The sequence below is a fragment of the Hemitrygon akajei genome, chromosome 20 (assembly GCF_048418815.1).
Source record: "Hemitrygon akajei chromosome 20, sHemAka1.3, whole genome shotgun sequence".
In the NCBI taxonomy this organism is placed as follows: domain Eukaryota; kingdom Metazoa; phylum Chordata; class Chondrichthyes; order Myliobatiformes; family Dasyatidae; genus Hemitrygon; species Hemitrygon akajei.
In genome coordinates this window covers 68,725,318-68,731,317 of record NC_133143.1, presented here as the reverse complement: position 1 = coordinate 68,731,317, position 6,000 = coordinate 68,725,318, and the positions used below count along the sequence as shown (strand labels likewise).

Genomic DNA, 6,000 nt, shown 5'->3' with positions numbered 1-6,000 from the left:
GAAAGGTGAAATGTTTAAGGGGCACATGAGAGGGAACTTCTTCACTCAGAGGGTGGTGAGAGTGTGGAACGAGCTGCCAGTGGGAGTGGTGGATGTGGGTTTGATTTCAACATTTAAGAGAAGTTCGGACAGGTATGGAGCGCTGTGGTCCGAGTGCAGGTCACTAGGACTTGGCAGATTAATGGTTTGGCATGGAATGAAAGGCCTGTTCTATGACTCAAATTCTATAGGATGCAGGTGAGGCTACACTTGGAGTACCAGGCTTAATGTTACTGGCATATGTATGTCATGACATTTGTTGTTTTGTGGCACCTCTACTGTGAAATACATTAAAACTATACACACACATGCACACACCCACACGCACACACACACACGCATGCACACACCCACACGCACACACACACCCACATGCATGCACACACACGCACACACACACACACACACACATGCACACACCCACACGCACACACACGCCCACACGCATGCACACACACGCACACACACACACATGCACACACCCACATGCATGCACACACGCACACACACACACACACACACACACACCCACACACAGACATGCACACACCCACACACACACTCACACACACACACAATAAACACGCACACACACACACACCCACACACACACACACACACACACACACACACACACACACACACACACACACACACACACACACACACACACACACACACACACACCCTTCCGCTATATTCCTTAAAGGGTTAACACCTGAGAGCAAAAGTGTCAGGTTATGAGTTCAGCTTCAATAATGGTAGCTTTAGGAAAACCACTGTATGATGCATTAACCTAACAAACAATCACTTTAGTGAGAATTTCTAAAAGCTGTTTCAGAATCTGAAGTTACACCTTTCTCCTGACTGTTGCACTTTTCTCTTCTGCCAGAAGGGTGAGGGTTGGGGCCGTGGTTTTCTGCAGTGGCCACCTCCCCCATACCAGACGGTTAGAGTGCTCTCCACAGTACTTCTGTGGAAATCTGCAAGTGTCTTTGGTGACATACCAAGTCTCTTCACACTCCTAATGAAATATAACTGATCTCATGCCTTCTTCGTAGTTGCATCAATGATGCACCATCAATAACTCACTCTGAGACGTAAGAAGCGAGATATCGGCTTTTATTGACTGGAAGAATGAACAACACTACATCCTAGAGAATGAGGCCGGGCTCAGGCCTCAATCGCCTTTATACAGGGGTCTGTGGGAGGAGCCACAGGAGGAGTCAGCAGGGGGTCTGTGGGAGGAGCCACAGGAGCAGTGGGTCTGTGGGAGGAGCCACAGGAGCTGTCAGCAGGGGTCTGTGGGAGGAGCCACAGGAGCAGTCAGCGGGGGGTCTGTGGGAGGAGCCACAGGAGGAGTCAGCAGGGGGTCTGTGGGAGGAGCCACAGGAGCAGTCAGCGGGGGTCTGTGGGAGGAGCCACAGGAGCAGTCAGCGGGGGTCTGTGGGAGGAGCCACAGGAGCAGTCAGCAGGGGGTCTGTGGGAGGAGCCACAGGAGCAGTCAGCAGGGGTCTGTGGGAGGAGCCACAGGAGCAGTCAGCAGGGGGTTTGTGGGAGGAGCCACAGGAGCAGTCCAGACAGGTATATGTAGTTCACCACAATCAATATGTTTGGTCCAGGATAGATCCCCAAGAGATGTTGACATCCAGAAAGTTGAAACCGCTCACCTTTTCCACTTCTGATTCCTCGATGTCCACAATCAATTCCTTGTTCTCACTGAAGTTGAGTGCAAGGTTGTGACACCTCTCAACCAGCTGGTCTTTCTCACTCCTATCACCATCTGAAACTCTACCAGCAGTTGTTGTGTCATCGATGAATTCCTAGATGGCATTTGAGCTGTGGGTGTAGAGTAGAGCAGTGAGCTAAGACACACCCTTGAGTTGTCAGGGTTGAAATGAATTGAATTGAATTTATTACTCACATCCTTCATATACATGAGGAGTGAAACTCTTTACGTTATGTCTCTGTCTAAATGTACAATTTATAGTCATTTATAATAAATAGTATGTACAACAGGATAGTCAATATAACATAGAAATACAGTTGTGTCAGCATGAATTAATCAGTCTGATGGCCCGGTGGAAGAAGCTGTCCTGGAGCCTGTTGGCCCTGGCTTTTATGCTGCGTTACTGTTTCCGAGATGGTAACAGCTGGAACAATTTGTGGTTGGGGTGACTCAGGTCCACAATGATCCTTCAGGCCCCCTTTACACACTTGTCTTTGTAAATGTCCTGAATAATGGGAAGTTCACTTCTACAGATGCACTGGGCTGTCCGCTCCAGAGTCCTGTGATTGAGGGAGGTACAATTCCCATACCAGGCAGTGATGCAGCCAGTCAGAATGCTCTCAATTGTGCCTCTGTGGAAAGTTCTTAGGATCTGGAGGCCCATACCAAACTTCTTCAACCGTTTGAGGTGAAAGAGGCACTGTCGTGCCTTTTTCACCACACAGCTGGTGTGTACAGACCACGTGAGATCCTCAATGACGTTTATGCCGATGAACTTAAAGCTGTTCACCCTCTCAACCCCAGATCCATTGATGTCGATAGGGGTTAGCCTGTCTCCATTCCTCCCGTTGTCCACTACCAGCTCCTTTGTTTTTGCGACATTGAGCGAGAGGTTGTTTTCTTAACACCACCCTGTCAGGGTGATGACTTCTCTGTAGGCTGCCTCATTATTATTTGAGATGAGGCCAATCAGTGTAGTGTCGTCAGCAAATTTAATTAGCAGATTGGAGCTGTGGGTGGCAACACAGTCATGGGTATACGGAGAGTAAAGGAGGGAGCTTAGTACAAAGCCCTGAGGGGCTCCTGTGTTGAGGGTCAGAGGGGTGGCGGTGAGGGAACCCACTCTTACCACCTGCCAGTGATCTGACAGAAAGTCCAGGATCTAGTTGACGGTACAGTTTTGGCCATCCTGTTACAGGAAAGATGCTATTAAACTAGAAAGAGTACAGAAATGATTTACCAGGAACTTGCCTGGTCTTGGCAACCTGAGTTAGAGGAGATGTTGTGTATATTGTGAATTTATTCTCTGGAACGTAGGAGATTAAGGGATGACCTGATAGAGGTATATACGATTATAAAGGTATAAACAGTGTGAAAGCACAGTCTTTTTCCTAGGGGGAGATGCATATATGGATAAGAGTGGTTTAAAGGGATATGGACCAAAAGTAGGCAGATATGACTAGATGGGCAACACAGTCAGCATGGATGAGTTGGGCTGAACGGCCTGTTTCCCTGCTGCTGTGTGACTCTCTGATTCCTACAGCAGAAAGGCACCGCATGGATTACGAGGTGCAGGTCACGATGGAAGCCTGGATTAGGGTAACTCCACTTGAGCATAAAGGAGCGGGTCATGCACAGAACCAGAGAACGTGTGTGAGGACAAAACAAAATACTGGAGGAACTCAGTGGATCAGGAAGAGTTGAGAAGTCATATTGGAGATGTGTAAAATTCTTTTGGTTCAGCTTTAGAGAAGGTGCAAAAGAGTTTCAGCCGGGTGTTGCCTGGGCTGGAGAGTATGAGCTATAAGAGGTTGGACAAATCTGGATTGTTCTCACTGCAGTTCTCATCATGGCTGATGGAATCGTCTCAGCCCCAATCTCCCTCAAGACCATAAATACAGGAGCAGAATTTCAACACCATTCATTTAGAAACTTGGTATAAATAGAAGCAATGATTACCCAGTGAAGCTGTCTAAAAAAAATTTGAAAACAAATTGATTTGGAACCTTGGCATAAACAGAAACAATTACCAATGATGCTTCCTAAAAACTAAAAGCAACTAATTGTAGTATCATATTTGTAATTGTATTTTACAATCATTCCCTCTGAAACAGCTTGCAAGACCCAACAGCAATTCCTTTCAAGGAACGGTGTAAGTGAGAACCTATTGATCAGAATTAACCTTATTTCATTATTCCTTGAGTAAATTGATGGGTTATCAAGTTCATCGTCATTCAACCATACACATGTATACTGCACAATGAAACAACGTTCCTTGGGACCACGGTGCAAAACACAGTACTGTGTATATATCAGATACAGAACATAAAACAATATAAACACAATAATATTAACAGATAAAAAATATTCTGTAGATGTACAAGTTGACATAAAGTGCTTATACCATATGACATATAGTTAAATATACAACTGTGTTACTGTTGCTGGCACTGTCATGAATAATGTGTACTAGGTGGGAGCAGGACGTTCAGAAGTTTGACAGTCTGGGGGAAGAGCTGTTACCCAGCCTAACTCACCTTGTTCTTATACTGTGACCAGAAATAACTCTCGTAGTTCCACAGCCCAGTCCTTCAGGTGAATGAAAATAAACACAAAAAATACTGATCGAGTACTCAAGAGATTCTGCAGACACTGGAAATCCAGAGCAACACACACAAAATGCTGAAGGAACTCAACAAGTCAGGCAGTATCTATGGAGAGGAATAAGGAGTTGACATTTTGGGCTGAGACCCTTCATCAGGACTGATTGCCCTGTATACAGTAGATGCTGCCTGATGTGCTAAATTACTGATCTGGGGCTTTTTACATCAAGAAACAAACATGTTCAATTTGCAAAGGAACAAACTTACTTTTATAAATTGGTTCTTTCTTTCAAGATCATTCTTTTGTTCTGTTTGAGCTTCTTGATCCAATCTAAAATTCAATAAAACAGATATCGAGAATCCTTAGGATCAACTTTATTCTCCAGAGATGTTTACATGGATTAGGAATTCACTGTGGTGCATTGGTCAGGGTGTGACACGCAATAAAAAACAACATTCAGCATGATAAACAATAATGAATTCTATAAAAATAAAGGTAGAGGTTAAAATGCAGATGAAGAATTAAATGTGCACAAATACACATCTTTACAAAGTAAACAACATTATAAAAAGTGGTTTGAAGTGATTACAGTGCGGTGACAGGAGTAATAGATGGAGGGGGCGGGGGATAGCTAGAACGGTTGATCAGATTAACCGCCTGGGGGAAGAGACTACATTTTAAATGAAGTGACTATTTTAAGTTTCCAGCTGGTTCGGGTAGCATACTTACTCCTCTGAATAGCATCATCTATTCTTATTAATGAATTTTGCTTGGAAAATTTCCCAGTATAACTCTGCTAAGAGCAAGTAACCAAATCAACCCTCAGACAGACAATGCCTGAAATCCCAGCTCCATCAGTCATTTGCCTAATTCTTAACAACTGGTGGGCAGAAGATATGGGATCTTACGCGACTACTATCAATCTATTATCAATTTGGCAACGCTCTGCATTGACATGGCACTGATTGAGGAAATGCATTCAGTAGCCACTCAGTTTATCAGTTACACCTGTACACCTGCTCGTTAATGCGAATATCCAATCAGCCAATCATGTGGCAGCAACTCAATGCATAAAAACATGCAGACATGGTCAAAAGGTTCAGTTATAGAGATAAGTGAAATTACCAAGACTTAGATTGGGACATTGTGGGCTAAACTATCACTTAAAGATAATAGGAAGACATCCAACTGGATTATGTGACTGTGGTAATCCAGAGACAGTTCAGCATGTTTTGCTGAGTTGTAATCGATATAAAATTGAAAGAGGGATATTGTTCAAGAGGCTGTCTGACTTAAATGTATTTTGTTTTTCTATTAAATCTTTGTTTGGCCACCAAGAGAATCACCATCTGATTGAACAGTTTATTATTCTGTTTCTACATGTGACTAGTTTATATTTGAGAATTTGAGTTTCTTGAAATTCTGTAATGAATTGTACATCCTGCAGAGGGCAGTAATATGCCCAGCTGCGACTAAACTGCCGGAAATAGAAGAAGAAGAAGAAGGAGAAGAGGTTCGATTGCTGTTCAGACCAAACATCAGAATGGGGAAGAACTGTGATGAAAGTGACTTTGACTGTGGGATGACTCTTGGTGCCAGATGGGGTGGTTAGAGTATCTCAGAAACTG

General features: G+C 44.0%; 1 long non-coding RNA gene across 1 annotated transcript in view; it reads right to left on the bottom strand.

Annotated features, from left to right (window-relative positions):
- Positions 1–1,619: 1,619 nt before the first annotated feature.
- The window catches only part of LOC140713904 (uncharacterized), a 29,523-nt gene continuing 25,142 nt past the window's right edge, over positions 1,620–6,000 (bottom strand). The window contains exons 2-3 of the long non-coding RNA XR_012095773.1: positions 4,639–4,702; positions 1,620–1,878 (exon numbers count right to left, since the gene is read on the bottom strand). This is a non-coding gene — a long non-coding RNA (uncharacterized lncRNA). The remainder of the gene's footprint in view (positions 1,879–4,638; positions 4,703–6,000) is intronic.